The 16,777-nt window shown below is 38.8% G+C and overlaps 1 long non-coding RNA gene across 1 annotated transcript in view; it reads left to right on the forward strand.

Moving 5' to 3' along the window:
- The first annotated feature begins 12,408 nt into the window (after positions 1–12,408).
- The window catches only part of LOC144990939 (uncharacterized), a 130,667-nt gene continuing 126,298 nt past the window's right edge, over positions 12,409–16,777 (forward strand). Inside the window, exon 1 of the long non-coding RNA XR_013654815.1 lies at positions 12,409–12,609. This is a non-coding gene — a long non-coding RNA (uncharacterized LOC144990939). The remainder of the gene's footprint in view (positions 12,610–16,777) is intronic.

Consider the following 16,777-nt stretch of genomic DNA (forward strand, 5'->3'; position numbering starts at 1 on the left):
CGGCAGGCATCAGCGATTCTCTCCATTTAGTTGTGCTCCGAGTATTTTGCTGTAGCATGCCTGCGCTTCAGGCTGCGCCGGTGACACACCTGCTCTAGTCAGCTGAGTCAGGACATGTGTGACTGCAGAAATCTGGGTGTGTATGTCATCACTTATGGGACTTTAAAATAAATCTGGGATTAGGAGGGTTTTCTCCTCCCTCCCTGGGTGCTCTTTTATTGTCCTCCTCCTCATACTGTGTTCTACCTCTCCTACAACTTGTGTTGTAATGTCGTTTGTGTCTTGAAAAAGACTTTGTGGGAGCAAATAAGTCCTCTGTTTGTGTCCAAATAGCCACACAACTTGGTGGCCACGGAGAATCAGGGCAGAGCTAGTCACCTTCTGGATGTGTTGTCCTTTCCCTGCCTCCACCTTCTTCCCTTTGATGCGGTGCACTCTCTTCTCCCCACTTAGTTACAGTACAGTGATGCATGGCATCACATTTTACATGCCTAAGAGAAACAAATAGAGCATTCTTCTGCTATAAGTGACTTAAAATGCATTACTGCCATAGAAATGGCTTTTCTTCCACACCATTGAGGTTAATCGTTCAGGGAATCCTTGAAACATGCCACGTTTTCCAGCAGAGCCTATGCTCGTCTAAAATCATTTAGGCCTTGTTTGGTTTTCTCTTTCTTTTGCCTGCTGTGTGTGGTGTAGGAAATGTAGGAGATGTTTGTCTTTTCAGATGGGTTCCGTTGTCTTTTGTGTTCTTTGCCTGAAACAGCGTGTCAAGCGAGGCGGGGCAACTCAGGGTGGATGTGTGTGTGAGAAAAAAAGTGTTTGTGTGCTGAATGAAATGTAAAAAGCACTACGCCTGCCTGCACACACACACACACACACACACACACACACACACACACACACACACACCCACACCCACACACACAACAGCCTTTGGCCTAATGGGAGCCGACACTCTGACAGGCTCTCTGAGCTCTTTATCTGGGCTTCTTGCTTCAGTATTCCTGTGGATGTGTGCGTGTTGTGTGTTTTATGCCTGCGCGTTTGTGTGCATGTGTGACCCCAACGGTGGTAGTCGCCAGGCCCCTAGAGAGTTCTTTAACCTCCTAACAGAGTCAGACTCATTTACATTGAAATGGGAGAGTGGCAGGGCCTCTTTACGGACTGTTTGCTTTTGCTCTATTGAAAAGCCTCAACTCCACCTCTCGCACACAAGAACATGCACATGGGCACACACATGCATGCACAGATTCACACACTCACATTTACACTAGATGCATGGGAATTTTTGCTGGTTGTGCTCACACAATTGGAATTCCAGTTGCAGGGCTGTTATGGCCTGTTTAAAGACTGTAATTGTGTGTGAATGCACGAGTTATGAGGGGTCAGATGGGGCTGCTGGATGGACTCTGTCTGACATAGACCATGTGGCTCTTAGCTGAGTGTTTTTACACTTCATGTTACAGTATTTCCTACGGTCAGGACTGGTCTTCAGTTCATGAGATTTCCGTCACTTCACCAAATCTTTGGATTTATTGTGGCTGGATGTCTTGTCATTAAACTTGTTGTTGCCAGGAGGTGACCGTATTTTAGCATAAAACATACTCAAAGGACCACCGGGATTTATACCAGGGGTCTGCAACCCTCCATTGTGGCTTTTTAATTTTGAGGAGAAATGCAAACAAATTTAATAGGTTTGTTTTGATTAACTTTTTATTTTATTTTAGATTTTGAACATGTCAGATAACTGAGTAAAATGATGGTAAGTAAATGTTTAATCCACACCAGTGTCATATTTATATTATATGGTAAAAAAAAAAAAGTGTAAAAATTACGGTGCAAATGGCTTTCGTGCATTTTTCATTTAAGCAAATGTGCAGAAGGAGGATTTTATGTGACACATAGTATTTTGAAAGGCACTTGTGGTGCTTTTAGAAGTAAAAGAAGTTGTATTTGTGATGTATACATGTTATATAAAATATAACACTGTTATGTTTTAATTTTTGTTAAATGCTAAATTTTCAAAATAAATGGCTTAATGGCTACAAAAACGTAAATAAAACACTTTTTTAAACAATAAAGTGGGACCTGGCCCAAATGGCTTTTTAGCATCAAAGGTATCAGACCCCTGTTGTGACTGCACACTTTCTCCAAGTAGTTTGGCTTTCTCCAGTCTTTGGTTTGCTTTTGAGAGGGCATATAAACCAAACCAAAGAGCCCTCTTCCTTTGAAGGGGAAACTAGAAATCTGACCTGCATCTGTGGTGGCTTAAGGAACACGGCTCCTAAAGAAGTTGGGGGCTTCCAAAGAGAGCACGGGTCTAATTATAGCAAGCAGCAAGTCATAAGGAAGGAAACCTTTCACAATGCATGATTTTTTTCTTGCAAGGATGTAGAGTTTTAAACTTGTGTTCTCCTCAAGACTGTTTCTTACACGCAGCAAAGACTCTGTGCTCCTTCAAGCCTCATTCAGTCTTTCCCCTTTATCTCTCTTTCTTATCTTTCTGTAGGGCTTTCCATAAAAAAAGTAAGAGCAGAGCGCAGTGTTTGAAGTCAAGTGGCTGGGTAAAGAGCAAACACGGCTGATGTTTTCCACCTGTCTGGGTCTCTGTTCTCTAATTTCTGCCTGATAAATGTTCACTTATACCCTCTCTGTGACTGTAGCCCCTGGCTTTTTCGTTGGCACAGACGCCTCTGTGAAAGATTACGGAGGAATGAAATGAGAGGTCTAAACACAGCGACTAGCTATATGTAATCCACGTGTTTATATGCAAATATCCAGACTGTTTTGCGTTTCATTTACAAAGACCACACACTCGTGGTGTGAATTAATTAATGGATGGCAGAATCTGAGAGATGTGGGTGGCTGAGGAGATGGGATTAGAGGGTCGAACTAAGGGTTGAGGGAGTTTCAGGCAACATGATGGATTTGTATTGAGAAGAAACTCGAGGAGTTGGAGTAAGAGTGGGGGTTCTTCTCTGGAGGCTTGATTCCTTGACCCCATTGGCTCCAGTCATAAAAGGAAACAAAAGTGGAAAAATAAGTGTGATAAAAAAGGGTTTTCCGACTTAAAGTCAACTGCTTTTCAGTGAGCTTTTATACACAAAAACTATTATTTATTTACTTTTATTTTTTATATCATCTGGTTAAAATTTGACTTTATTAGACATCTAGCATCACAATCAACACGTTGATAATCACGATAATAATCACAACCCAGTAATTATTAACATAACCAGGAAGTAGGCTTGTCCACAAATGTCTTCTATAGTCAAAACCTACACATGTGGCATTATTATAACTCAATGGGCCCATGCCCTGCATCGGAATTTCCATATGTGGTTTAGTTGACATTTTTAACTGTGGTTATAGGATGCAAAAAAGTAATTTTAGGGACTGTTATGGATGTAGTTATGCATGTTTTAGCTCCACACCACTTCCTTTTCCTCCTGGGAAGGAGGCATTCTGCGCTTGTGTGTTGTAAGTCCAGTCACAGCAGCTAGAGCAGTTCACTTTATGTGTCCCTGTTATGGGATCCAGATGGAAATTTTCACACGATTACTTGTTCTGCTAACCATTATAGTCACTAAAATGTTCCTGAAATCCCCCCACCCCCCAAGTCTGTATTTAGGCTGAAATCTCTATGCTGAGTTTTCCCCCTTAGCAAATTTGTGGATGCACTAAAAAAAGTGCATTTATAAATTTATGTCACTTTGTTGAGTGGGTTTGGTTATGCCTGAATTTCCAAAAGAGCTCCAAGTATTACCTTTACTCACTGACTTCAAGGGAAAAAATAAAAAAAAGGGTTATTTTCAGGCTGCCTCTTTGAATGTCTTATTTGTGGTGCCACAAACCAGATCAAAAGAACCTCTTTATAGCTGCAGTCAAGAAATGTATTCTTAAAACTTCAATGTGCACTGAAATGCTCCCACACCCGTTCTTTACTGAAAAAAAAACAAACGGAAAATTGGAAATCAGCATAGTGTGTACTGTGACACAGACCCACCAGGGTCTAAACAACAGTGCTTAAAGATTACCCAGTGGGTCTGACACTCAACTTATGAGTAACTGACACATCCAGGGTCAGCTTGCTTTTAGAAAGCACAGAAACAATAGATTTTGTTTAAATGGCGTGGCGGCAGATTTCTACCTTATATTTGTCCAGAGTTCCTAGACTGAATTTTAAAGGGGCTAAACTTCTCTGACATCTGCAATTGAAGACTCCACACCAGATGAACATAGAAGACTGATTCCATACTCGCTTAAGCCATATGGGGTCACAGAAGGCTAATTATCTAAGAAAAAAATGCAAAAGATTGGATTTTTTCCCTAATATAAATGTATTTCGCTAGTTCTTAAGTGGTTGAGTTCATGGCTAAGCCTTTCTACAGTCTGTCTCGCCCCATTGTTCATATTCAGAGGATCATTGAGTTGGTCAGAGGTGGTCAATATGACCGCACCACCTAAGTTTTGCTATTTAAATTATCATCAGGGACTCAAAGATTATTGGTACTGTATGTCTTTGATGAAACCACAAAAGCATGCAAGAATGGTTTCACAACTATAAAACATTCAGCATCACTAACTACCGTTTGTCTCCATTCTTATGAATAATGCACAGCTTGACATTCAGCAAGTCGCCTTAACTGTTTCTTTCTGTCCATTTGTGCAGATCTGCTGCCTGTCGCTTGATAAATAAATATTTGCATTAACTAACAATAGAGCTGGTATTCGGTATGAAAGAAGCCCAGTTGAATCAGTGAATGTGTTATATGAATAACACAATTATCAATCTCTCCAAGTCTTCTTATAGCCACTCAAAAATGTAATTGCTCATTTTCAATGGAGTTCTTTGTGCTCATGGGCAACAACACCGTACAGTGTGGCATGGTGGCCTCATGTTTGCACAAAAGAAAACTCACGCTGAGAAAATGCCAAGTGAGATGAATTGTTTCTTGGTAAAACAAGGTCATGTATTTACTTTGAGAACACATATGCCCCGTTGTTGTTCATTTATTGGAGAAAAAAACACTTGAACGCCATTCAACTTTGTTCAAATATAAGTGAAATATAACAAATTTGACAAAGCAGATACATTTTAGACAAAATATAAATACAAATGTGTGAATAAGATTAACACTTCATCTCAGTTAAGTAAAAAAAACGTCAGCCTGTATATAACAGCCTATATATAAAGGATGACTTTAAAAAGAATATGAAAACATAAAAAGAGTAAACGAAAGATTTTATTTTTATTTTAGGTTTAAAAACAATGATAGAATCCATATTTAGATTGGTTTCAGGAGCAAGAGGTTCTACCTCCACTTCTAGACCTGGATCTCCACACCCTGGAAAGCTGTATGCCTGCATTTTGAAGGTGAAATCTTCTTTTACAAAGTAATAAACTACAAAAAGAACTCTCACTGAAGGAGTCATATAGGGAAAAAGCATTGGATTGATCCTGACAATTTAATTAACTCTAAAATTTCAAGGGAATTTCATGAACCCCTAGTCAGTACATATCATTTTGTGTTATTTTGCATGGTGAAGTACATGTTTGAGCAAGGATATAGGGTAATGTTATTAGAATATGGTCAGACCAAGGAGTTTTATAAAAAAATAACACAATTTTTATTTCAAGTTTAGGTTTAGGTGAGTTTAAATGTGACTTTTGTTTGTAACCAGGCAAAAAATGGTTTGATTCCAGCAGGGAATAAGCACTTAAAATAAAAGCACTGGTGGAGCTAGAACATTTTATATGGAGAGGCAAGAGGGGGGCAGAAGACTTTGGAAGGTAGCAAATGGTGCAGAGTGCAAGGTCATTACAAATGCAAGGATCAAAAATATATTTTTTAAACCGTTGTATTGTTGAAGCAAATAATTTGAGGGGCTCAATAAAAAAATTGCTTGATATTTTTTTTTGCAAAGCTCAAAAAAGCTTGTATTGATTATTTCTTAATCTATGAGAATAATGAGACTAATATTGACTCATAAATTGGAGGGCAAGGGGGGGGGCTTTTTGTTGGGGGGCAGTAACCCCCTTTAGCTCCACTTCTGTATAAAAGTAAGTACAAAATTAAAACACTATTCTTTGTACACTGGAAGAATGCCTTCAAAATCAAACTATTCAGTGATACTTAAGCTTACAGTTAGCAACCTCAACCAGAAGGAAATGACAGTAAAACAAAGATGTGCCTGTACTCTGTATTTACTGTCAGACTTTGCTCCGTTTCATATTTCTCTGCCTTTTTACAGCCGACTAAAAGCTGCAGCTGCAAACTTTATTTGAACCACTTAACAGTGGTGACCTGAAATCACAGCAGGCAGTCAGGCAGGCAGTGTACTTGCGTTGTTGCGTAAATTTGCTTATTTTTTTTTCTTTTCAGTTTTTTTTTTGTTTTTTTTTGTTGTCAGACCTCACTTGTATTGAATAATTCACTGGCAGCCCTATATATGAGGATACCACTGCCGGGTCTTTATATTTTTAGCTCACTCTAGGGTTTATGTAAGGCTCTTTATATAATCACAATGTTTAATGGCATCTCTTTGCTGGTGGTTGTGATAGGCTGATATAGACTCATTATCAAGCTGCATGCATGCAAACACAACCTTTCCTTCTTTTCTGCACATTACGTGTTGTCAGATGTTTATTGGTACAAAAATTATGTTTTTCCTCCTTTTTTTGACTTAGTTAATGTAGTCATTTTTTTAATCAAATACATTTTGTCCCACCTAAACCTTTTCTGTGATAATAGCAAATGAACCGCCAGCATGAACCAAACAACCTGAGTAAAAGCTGTTTAATAATTATTAGTAAACACATTTATCTTCCTGACGTTCTCTGTGTGAACAGGGTCTAATGTCTGCGTGTACCAGCTTCCAGCAGGTTCTTATCTGTTTCTAAATGGACTCATGGTGACAACCACAATTAAGCAGGATGGTTGGGATGGTGTCACGCAAGGTGTAGTTATTCTGTTTTTGTGCAGCAGAACCCCCCAAAATAGGCTGTAACTTGTAGACATGCACTGCTAACACAAGCACTCTGCATCCATGTGATGGAGACTAACTCCTTCTTGATTATCTAAAGAGGTTTGTAGCACATTTCAGAAGTCAAACAATGTTTAATAGGAATCTGCAACAAATTAAGTTTAAACGTTGATCAACTCCGGCTGCAAGGAGGAGTTTCTTTCCATTGTCCACGGATACAGCAACATAAATGGCTTGAATTGAATTAAAATGCTGAGTGAACTCTTGACTTCCATTGAGAGCATCCCACTCTGTGTGATGCCTCCTGCTCATCTCCCTCTGCTGTTTCCTGCTCAGTGGTGAAGGTGAAAACATTGAAAGTTATCTCAGGAGTGACGCAGCAGATGCCCAGAACCACCACAACAACAATGTCCTTTGAAAACAAACTTGAACTCTCGCTGGCATGGGTGTCTGTTTATCCCACATATATTGGCTGTGATGCTTGGGGGTGCCTGTCACAGCTGTGCTCCATAGTTCATACTTTCAATGTGGATATGACAGTCCTGTTCGTGATGAAATGTTTGGAGATGTTTCTGTATATACGTGATAAATCGGAGACAGAACAGCTCAGCTTCGGGCAGTCTTGGAGAAGATGCTACTTTACTCAGAGACAAAACTGCGCATTTATTTCACATCGCAGCACCTTAGCTGTACTTTTGACTCTTATTACTTTATCTGAAACCTGTTGTGAGCTTCTGGATGGTAATACGAAGTACAGAGTGCTTTCTCAGACATATTGATTGCAGATGTACATCATTCAGAGGGCAGACATGGATCGTAACCAGCAGTGACGAAAGTGCTGGATATGTTTCACAGAGTTATGCCCATGTGTGTATTTTGGATGTGTGCATGCTTTCCACTGCACCAAATACATACTGCTGGATATTTACGCCCATGGTTGACTGATAACGTAATTAAAGTCGAGCGGTGAACTGTGTGCTCCCACCGCACACTGAACCATGCCCGTAAATAAAGTTCTGGCCCAGGAGGCCATCCAGTGACACGACATATATTCAACGGAGCCACACAAAGATTCAAATGAGGAACTCTATAGTCATGTCACCATCCGTTAGCTGTTGTTGTGCCAGCTGATAACGAATATGTTTATTTCACAATGTGCCTCCGTTTTATAGCCAGGGGAGGGGATTTTTGCGAGGACAAAGAAGGCAAGGCGAACTCTATCTTACAGCCAGTAATTTATTCTGCTGGTTTGGACATTTAACCTTGTTTTTCATCACTCTAGTCCACTCACTGACAAACATTACAAGGCTCTTCAATGACAGCATACTAAAAAAATAAAACTTTGTTAATGATAAAGTGAGTTTTATGCATTTGTTGCTCCAAAAACAAAAGCAAACTTTAAGAGAGCTCTAGTTAACAAAGCCAAGGTCTCATAACAGTAACTATGATAATGACACATACTGTGATGCGTGTCTTGATCTGAAACACACAACAAATGTTGACATAAGTGGGCAGAAACATATATTTTACATTTTATCTGAAGGCGTGGGACTCTTTCTATAATTTAATGAAGTGCAACCATTTCAAACCATCCTATGAATGAAGAGCAGACAAAAATATGCCAAAAGCTTGTTGTGATATAGAAGCTACAATTGGAAGGTCTACAAACTCGCATCTCCGCTCCATTCTGAGGCATCCACTTGATGCATGGGTGATGGGGAAGTGGGGGTGGGCTTGCTTCAAGCCAACAGTCTCGCCCACAACTCAAAGGTGAATTTCTAATGGACTACTGCCACTCTGCAGAAACTATGTTCTACAAAACCAAAGGTTTTTTGATTTTGCTTAAAAAAGGCACAGTCCTAATTAAGACTACTGGGAACGATTTCAAAATAGATCAGGAAAATGATCAGAGTGAGACTTTAAGCCTCACTCCTCTACTGTGCCTGGTGTGTTTGAATCTGATGAAATCTTAGTCACGTCAAACATGTTATCTTTAGGCTCCCATAGGTAATGGTGAATACACTAAAGTTGCTGAACACATATATAGAAAACTTCAATATGTTGCTCATTACAAATCAAAGCACGCTTCTTGTGTTTTAGTTACCTTTTTATGGCGAATATCATGATGTAACTGTATTACACAATTTGCAAAACTATTTTTTAAATTAAGATTTTTGTGGAAAAAAGTACTTCTAAAATGAATATAAAGTATCTTAGCATCAGTCTGTCCTTTACGTTGTATATCAGTAAAGTCACCAAGACTTCTTACTATTGAATTAAATATGTAACCCCCTGCTCAGGCCCTATCTTTGATTCATGCTCTGTTTACATCCCCTCATTGCAAAATCTTATTTTTTAGCTTTCTTCAAAAGTTTTTCGTATAGGTTTCAAAGCTCAAATGCTTATAGATATTCATTTGTTAATTGAAAGACGCTTTCTCTCACATCTAAATATATGATATATTTGGTCTGCACGATATGAGGAGAACTTGTGATTTGTGATATTAGTGATCAATATTGAGATGACGATATAGCTTTCAATACATAAACAAATGGCTAAACAACCAAAAACACAATTTCCATTTCACTGCAACAGTTTCATTTAAATAAGAGTCAGCATAGCTTGACCCTAGTCTACATAGGAGGCGAACATCTAACATAAAAGGGCTCCATCCGATTGGTCAAATGCATGAAAGTATTTATTTGATTTTTTAAATGCTTCAAACTGCCATTGTTTTAGCACATCTAAGTTAACCATCTATTGCAATTTTTTGCCGTCTTTCGCGATATGCGTATTACGCAGCATGATATTGCAATAACGATAAATTTGCGATGTATTGTGCAGGCTTATAATAAATATATATATATGACCCCCTCATAGCAGTCTAGTATCTGTCATTTCCACAAATCCTCCTGTACATGTTTAATTCTTCTTTCCATTTCGTCTGCCTGCTTGTCCACTGTGGGATTTAGAGCTTTCGGCTTCTCAGCTACTGTTTTGCACCCTTGACTCATTAACATTTCATAACTCACCTTCTTCAGACTGGCTTACTACATTCAGACACAGTATTTTATCTGATGTACCTATTACAAAACACATTCCAAATTGTTGTATTACTTTGATGATATACACATATTATTGTCTGTGGAGCTTCTCAGTCATTCAGGTCATGTTATGACAGAATTCTGTTTTCAGAGCATCTTTAAAGGTTGATCTAAAAGATATTTGGCTGGTCATCTGAGTAGCTTCTGTACCTTAAACTGCTGATGGGGAATTCTGGTTATTTATGTTTTGACAACTTTAAAGGTGTGGCAAAAAAAAGTTAAAGAACTAGTTATGTGAGCAGATGCAAATATCACTGATCCATGGCTTATCACAATGATCGCTTATTGGTCAGTTAGGAAAGAAAGGGAGCCACATCGTTCCGTCTTCTGTGTAACATCAAGTTACACAGCTTTTTTGTTGGAGTCAGTTTATGTCATTTCTTTTAAGACAGAAGTTCTAACAAGCTGAAACATTAAAGGCACATGCAGGTCCAAAAGCTTGTGTTAAAATATTTAATCCTGATCAACTCCTCAGCTAAAGTACTGTAGGTCTCTTCGTCCTTTGTCTTCACACCAGCAGGTCAAAACACAGTTACGTAAACTAAACTGTTTATCTGCTGAAGCGAATCCTTTATTCAACTTTGTTGCATTATGTGAATTTTAGCTTTCTACTGCCTTATAGCAGTTTTTGACTGTAGTTACTAGAAATCAAAATCTAACTTTTCCACTTAGATATGTTTAAAATATGGTTATAAAAAAAAAGAGACTAAAACACTGAACAGAACTAAGAGACTTTTTGACACTTTCAAGCTAAATACAAAAACCTCCACAAGGCACTGAGATGGACAAGTAGGATGGAAGCGTGGGCAGAGCTCTGTGAACTGTGACTCTGAAAGAAAAGGAAGCCATACCACAGAGGCCAGAGCCAGAGTCACTGAGAACTCCACTCTTTGTCATTTAAGGGCATAATGTAGCGTTACGGCGCATAATGTGGGACAGTCTTATTCAGGAGAATTTTGAGCAGCTATAAAAGCAAACAAAAAACAATGAGACCATAAACATAATTTTGTATTTGTAACAGCTTCCAGCCAAACAACAAATAAATCTGAGCTTTGACGTCCTGGAAAATTACAGCAGAGTTTATACACAGACAATCCCCACCACACCTGAGAGCAAGGAGGGATTTTCCAAAACTACCCCCGCCTCCAGCAATTTATAATGCTGTTGAACCTACCCCGAAATAATGCTCAATCAAGCAACAAGAAAAAGCAGCAATCAAACAAAGAGTTTCTGCTTCACCCTTATTTCCTCTATGTGTTAAGTGTTCATTACAACTTATCACCTGCACCACACGTGTAGAAAAAAAGTACATGAACATTTTTACTCTACGGGATCACTGAGCAGACTAAAACCTTGATATTTCGTGCGGACCACCTGCATGCCATTTTTTTTGCCCACAGACACCCCGTATTCACCCATAAGGGCAGTTGGGACTAAGGCAGTAAACGACTCGACTTATTTTATCATAGTTCTAATTCAGCTAGTGACTTTATAAACAAAAACAAGACACGGAACAACTAAAAACAGCCGTTCTATAGTTTTGAAGGTAGCTGTGAATTATCACATGATATTACAGAAACGCTGTCTAGAGCTGAGTTCACAGAGTCTCGGGGGGGCTTTCATCTCTCTGGACTTTTCGCTGTAAGCTGGGAAAGAGGAGCTTAGGGATCCTCTGCTAACTGAGGCCCTGCCTGGCTCCTAGTCCTGCTTGTTGTTGTCACACTCTCAAAGAAGTCTTTCAGTATTGTGTTGAGGCCCTGTTCCAGGTCAACGACAGCCCAGAGAATTAGAACTGTGGTCCGAGAGAGAACAAATGGTTTGTTTGGTGATTGCGGTAGCATTAGAGCTTCCAACAGTCTAAAGGCACTGTTTGATATTACTGCAGCAGGACTAATTTAAATGTGATCGCTTTGATTTCTCCCTTCAATTCTTTCATTTTGTTGAGATCAGAGGTCAGATTTGAACCCTGTAGCAAAAGTTTTACAATTTCCTATTGATACTTTCAACTTACCCAGCACGTCTCAACAAAATGCCACAAAATGTCTGAGATAAATTAAAGTTGGTCGCACCTTCCGTGGCATTTTCAGAAACACAATTATACTGACCTCGGCAGGACTGACATTTAAAAGAAACACATTTGTACCCATCAGTGGGATTATTGCAACAAATCCAGTTTAATAAACATTACAACATAACCAGCTATAGATAAAGAAACAGTTTCTAAAAAGACTGAATGGGTCTCTGTTTATCGGCCACTGGTGCTGTCTCAAGACTGGCGGTACAGTGTGTTTTGCTTCATTTATGTGATGTAACCCCTTTAGCTGTCTTTGCTGAGGCTCTTGTGAGAGTCCCAGCTGCTGATTGGGCTGTATAATGTGACTGATGTCCTTTGTTCCTCTGGGCAATCTGCTGTTGGGACAAGGATGTGCTTAGGTGATCCAGGAGCTGATCGGCGCCTGACTAATCAAGAGGTTGCAATGACCTCTGAGGCTTCCAGGTGCCAAGAACCAGCCTGGTAAATATGCATCCAGATACTCGTCTGTTGTCTGCCATTCCCTGCGTGGTGTCTAGACATACACACACCTAAAATCTCAGCTGCGCAAGGATACAAATCTCTGAGTATGGATGAGATCAGGCACAGGCACTTTTGACCATCTGGCATTGGGCGGAGCTGTTTCTCTGATCATCAGAGGATGGAATATTTACTTTCTGTACATAGGTGTGTGAAATGCCCAGAGTTTCCCAAGATAGGACATTGTTTGAGGAAGCTGTTTGTTTTTTTCTTTGTCTTTCTTCATTGTCTTTCTTTCTTTCTTGCCAGCCTCATTCAGGGGAGTAAACAAATATCGATTTTTATTGCACTGCATTATCTGTGCTGCTCCTCCCCTTCCTCTTCCTCCTCATCATCACTCACCTTGTCCTCATAACCTTATGTCATCTCTCCTTAATTGGCCCTCTCTGTTACCTCCCTCCCATGTGTCCTCTACATTGCTTTATTTTTATGTTAGCAGAAAATGATTTGCAGGATATGCTAATTCCTGACAATTTTATCTCCTGCTAAAATCAGACAGGCGTAAAGGAGTGGGGATGTGCTGTGTTCCATGTACTGCTTTGTTTGCTGCATGTGTTTGTTGGTGGGTGCTGTCTGCTTAGCGCATTGTTCGAGGCACTGCCTGCCAACACTGTTTCTTTTTTGTCAGACAAAAAGCCTTGTTTGGGATGTTTATTGTTCATGTTGACATCACTTTTTATGACAGAGTGACTAATAGGGAAACGTGTGTGTGTGTGTGAGTGTGTGTGCAAATTGTAAATACTACCAAAAACAACAGGAACTGGCAGCAGTCTAAGTGAGACATACACTGGGATTTGGTGTGGTAAGCCTATGAATGGAGAGTGAGCAAAAAGCATTGGCTCATTGCGTCATCACACCTTTGCTGAAGCTTTAGTGTTTTATTTTAGCAAATACAAAGCATAGAACAGCAAATAATTACTCACAAAAACTGTTTTTGAACAACAAAAACAAAACCTAGTCATTGACCTGTAAATGTTCAAGTCAAGCTGGGCTGATCATGTTTATATCTGTGTAGCCACTACTGTCAGTTTTAGACAGTCAATTTTACAAGCAAACGGGTCACACTAAGGCCTCACTGCAAATACAGTACAGTAAATGTGTCTTCATGTAATGCAATTAGTGCTGTGATTAAAAGCACAAACTTCTGTCATTTATTTTTATTCACGTCATCTGAAAGATGGGATAATCTAATTAAAACATGCATTTAAAGATGAGTTTTTTTTAAACTTCTGTGCTGTGTTCATTCATGCCGCCTGCACACATAATTACCCAGCTCTGCTTGTCTGACATTTACAATTAACACAACTACAGTGAAAGAAATGTTGGCTTTCTTTCCTTGTTTTTTGGCTCCGAAGTCATCATTTTAGAAGCAGATATTTATGTCTCTGCTGTAGTGAGTTTTGCAAACTGAGGATGTGCAGAGAATTGCAACTACAATGCAATTTACTGAATAATAAAGAGCATGTGGCAAAGTCATCTATCAATATGAAATGAAACCGAAGATCATCTAAAGTTCGCAGGTGGAACGCATAACTGATGCATATTTCAGTGTTTCATACACAGGATAACACAGTTACCTGAACAGTCACAATATCCAGTCAGCACGTTTTTCTTGGCAAAGGAACCAATAAAAACACCTTAAGCTGTCAAAGATGTTTATATATTTTTTGCTCATTCAGTTATGTCAACTAAGCTCTGAGAGTTGTGCAGTAATGCTGCTTTCTACTCACTTATTCAATTTAGAACAAAGAAAAACCATGAAAGCCTGCATGAGCCTTTGATGCCACTCACAATTATATTAACAAAAAATTCATAACAATGCTTTGGGCTTTTAGACATGGTTTCATTGGGAAGGATTGGTCCCAGCAGCTTTTACAAATGTCAGGTTGGATGCTGTTATTGAAGGATAAACACCTTCATCTGTGATTATTTTGATCACTTTGATTTAAATTACCTATTTTGTTTGCGTTGTTAAAACTCTCCTCTCCAAATAATATTACTATAAGCTTTTAATTTAATTTTTTGTTAAAACACTTGTTTTATCTAGTTATAAAAGTAACTCTTTCTACTGTATTTTCCAACTTTGATTTTGGCAGTGTCGCTCTGCCTTTTTGAGCTGATTATAATTTCACGAAGAGTTTCTGTGAACATTTGCAAGTTGTAGCTCTAAAGTTCCAGCTTCCAAGAACAAATGGAAAACAACACAAGAGTGCTTCCTCAAAAATCTGTCTGAAGGCGACAGCACTCATGTGTTGTTGTGGCTGTTTTGGGCTGAACCATAAAAAGAATGTTGAAAATGCAAATCTTCTTGTTATGGTTTTTATTTGGTTAGGTATAGTTGCCGGATTTGTGATTAAAAAACAATAGTTTTGCAATTCAACATGAGAGGTTATTTGTATTTAAGCTATACCTTCATTTCTTGAGTTTTTCTTAGATGTGCAAAACACTCCTCAGTCATTCTGATTCTCTTATGTGGTCTAAGAACTTCCTGTAGAGTCTACAGAAGAACGATTTGTCAACAACATTTTTTTTAACCCAAACTGATAGCTGGAATCTCTCTAAAATGCTACTGGGCGTTCTAACAAACAGCACAGCATTCATGTGCACTGCTAGTAAAGCTTATCTTACTGAGGTTTGGTTTTGCAACTTTTCAGCTCCCACATACACAACTTACTCACGACTTTCAACACATCTGTGAAGGTTACATGGATTGATTTTTCTGTGCCTCTCTTCCCTTTGAATCCTCTTTTTTTGGCAGCTGTGTCTGCAGCAGGAGAGATGCAAAAAGACAAATTAAATAGAAAGCTCCATTCTTTTCCTGGAACAATAGACATGTCTTTAGCAGTAACTCTTTTATTTTGGAAATATAACAGAAAAATTTCAACACAGATATGCGTCATTGCTGAAAGTATTTTTGGGTTATGAGAAACATTTGACACACAAAAAATAAAAACGTTCTTCAATAACTGCATAGATAAGGATTCACATTTTTGCGTCAACTGGAGACCCTTAAAAAAGCATGCGATATGATGAGTTGTTTTTATATTCTACTAACATCTTTAATCAGTGAGGATGATGCTGAATGAACATTTATCGTCCAGGAGTTCATGACCTTTAATGTTTCTTTTCTTTAAATCATAAATATACAGGACTCAGCAACAAATAGTGTCCCTCCATCTGGTCTCTATTCAGACTTATTGCAGAGATCTGACCTCTCTCAGATAGAACTCGCCATCCATTAGGAGAAACATAAAAAAGAAAAGAAAAACACCCCCCTTAACTTTATGAACAGCCCAGTAAATTACATGTGTTTTTTTTTGTCATAGCAAATGCAGTTTGAGACTGTTTTTTTTTTTTTATAGCTGAAGGACTAATCACACATTGAATTAACATCTACTGCCTTGCTTCTCCTGCTTTTATCCTGGGGTTGGGCCTGTCATCTTGCAGGGTTTGGTCACACATGAACACGGTAAGACAGATTGCATGCGAAGTATTAAATGATTTGATTGCGCTGAAAAGAAGATTTAAGTGTTATTTTGAAAGACTGGCTCCAACTTTGTTGTCTACAAAAGTCTTTTGCAGTTAGTTTAAGACTGTCTTATCACTTTCATGCAGTTTTTGGTTGAGCCCTTCACTTTGCACCAAAGCTAAAACAATTATACTGTTGCGGCAGCTTAAAATACCTAGATCCCAACAGTAATGAGCCACAGCACAGCTTTGGATAAAATCACTAGAAGTCTTGCCCAGACTTGAGACAAGGCTTCGCTGACATGCTTTCAGTTGTGTTTTCTCAAATCTCCATGTCTCCATCTAAGTGCTCCTTTTGTCTCAATATTGACAGATTGCTAATGGTCCATCCAGCCTTTTCAAAATTCATATGAGATGGGATTACTGATGTCATTATTCTGGAAAGTCCTTTCAGGGTTCCATTTTCCTTTTTTGTTTTTGTTTATGCGGAATTGTGGAAACTAGCACATTTTACCTATCTTGCACATTGGCATCCATTTAAACATTTGAAATATTTCTGTTGCCTTGGAGAGTAACAAAATAAAATATATACAATTTTAAAGAGATGTCTTCAGTGAGTTTTTTGGGATTTTAGAGTCTGTAC

This window comes from Oryzias latipes, chromosome 3, assembly GCF_053564925.1.
Source record: "Oryzias latipes strain Hd-rR chromosome 3, Olatipes_Hd-rR_3.1".
Taxonomy (NCBI): Eukaryota; Metazoa; Chordata; class Actinopteri; order Beloniformes; family Adrianichthyidae; genus Oryzias; species Oryzias latipes.